This window comes from Poecilia reticulata, linkage group LG4 (assembly GCF_000633615.1).
Source record: "Poecilia reticulata strain Guanapo linkage group LG4, Guppy_female_1.0+MT, whole genome shotgun sequence".
Taxonomy (NCBI): Eukaryota; Metazoa; Chordata; class Actinopteri; order Cyprinodontiformes; family Poeciliidae; genus Poecilia; species Poecilia reticulata.
In genome coordinates this window covers 16,805,490-16,807,675 of record NC_024334.1, presented here as the reverse complement: position 1 = coordinate 16,807,675, position 2,186 = coordinate 16,805,490, and positions in this window count along the sequence as shown.

The following is a 2,186-nucleotide window of genomic DNA, read 5'->3' as shown; positions in this document are numbered from 1 at the left end:
ACCCGCAAAATTATTTAAGTCTTCGAGCTGCGATGTAAGACGCTGGTTGTGCTCTCGCTGTTGAACCGCTGCTACGCTACAGGTAGTAATATTTGACAGACGGAGCGCCGCTTCTGCTCCACCTGGTAGTGACTCTCACACTGAACCACTGTTTAAAGCTGCAGCATCTAACCTAAAAAAATTAATTTTATATACGTATTAAAACTTTTGCTGTCCTAACATGAGACAGATAATCGCTGAAAAAATAATCGATCTCCTCCCTGCTCTGCATAATTACTCCGCTCAGTCAGAAACAGCCAATCAGAACTAGTAGTAATCAGCTAGCCGCCATGCTATCAGGAAGTTTTCATTCAATAACTCAGGATTGTTTATTGTAATGGATCCTGTATTTGCCTTTGACTGTTAAGTTTTATACTTGAATTTTTTGGCAATGTTGAGAGGTTTTATTTTGGCTCTTTGCATTATTTAGCCTCTTCAGAGCCTTCATATGTTATCAGTCTGTTAAAGATAGTATTACCGATAGCAGTACAATTTGCAGAATACCTGTTTTGTTTAGTTTTCTTCTTGGAAAAAGTTATTAAAACCAAGTTTTTGTCTAAATTAAGGTGAATTCATGGTTCCTTTTTCCACATAATGTAACCGGTAGTGTTTATGATAAAAAATAAAAAATAATAATTATGTGATCGGTATCGGTGTCGGTATTGGTGATCGGTATCGGCCCTCATGGGTGATCGGTATCGGCAGGAAAAATCCTGATCGGCACATCTCTAAAAAATAGTCCTACTATCAAACCAGGTTTGGCCTACAGGTACACATTTAGGAATGTGTATGGATATGTTTCACAAGTAGAATTGATAACTTCTATCGTTTTATTATCATAAAGACTCCACTAAGATGAACTGTAGGGATTTGTTTTTGTCTTTCTCTCATTGCACCGCAGTGTCCAGTAATAACGTCAAAGAATGAACAGCTGTCCAGTTAATCAGAGACCATCTTCTTCATTCATGAATGGCTCCTTTAATGGTAAAAACGCACAGAGCCGGTGGTTAGACAGTGTTTAGGGGCATGGTTAATTTTAAAGGCACATGACACCTAAAATATGCCACTCGTTAAGGAAATTTCTTGGTGGAAATAGTCACTCTAATTTTAGGGGGAGGAGGGATGTCATTCCTCAGCTCTTAAATTCTTCTCTGTTTGTTTATGGGTGTCCATTCTATGCTGACAGATGCCAGCAGGATGAGGATATTCCAGAACAATCAGCTGTGTAAGAAAACTGAAACGAGGTTAACTGTGAAAATAAGGTGTCAGGCACCAACAGGAAGCTGGATGGTTTGGAAGCAGAGCAAAAGGATGTACTGTTACGGTTAAGAAACACCTCCATCGAATTTGCACCAACTACATCTTTTTCGCAATATCAGACATATGTAATGTCACTTTTTAAAACAAAAACAAACATTAAGAATTGTGTTAATTATGCTAGCTGAGAAAAGTTGAAACCAGACATGTACATACAGTACATAAATAGACATTTAGGCATTTTTCCCTCACTGTCCAAAGGTAAATCAGACCAATTTTTGTTTTAGTTTGTTTAGAATTACCAAAATTTATTTCTATTTTTTTCAGAGATTTTTTTTGTAACTTCTCAAATTCAACCCAAGTCATGCATTTTAAAAGATACTGATCAAATGTATGTAAACGTTTGAATTTGAGAAAAGTAGCTAATCTCTAAAATAAAATAAATAAATAAAATAAAATAAATGGTTGAGCTAAGTTTTCTGGCATTTAGCAAATAGAAATAATTTTGGTAATTTGTACTAAGCTAAAACATGAAACGTTTGACCTGATTTTACATCAAGTAGGACTGAAAAAAATATATGTACATCGGGTCGGGCGCCGATTTATGTTTTCGCATCCACCTGAATAATATGTAGTTGCGCCACTGTTGGGGCGCTATACCCCCCCACCGCCAGGCAGCACCGTGCTACAGATCCGTGCTACAGGCTACGGCTCGGAGCCGGGCTGCTGAAGTAGAGCCGGTGGTGGAAAAGGGACATTAMATTTTATTCACAAACAATTCTATGTTGTTAGTTGGGAGCATACACACGAATAAAACGTAAATACGTCTGTAGTTGAAGGGCCCATTTCCGCCTCCTTCTCTGCAGTCCGCTCCAACTCACGTGACATGA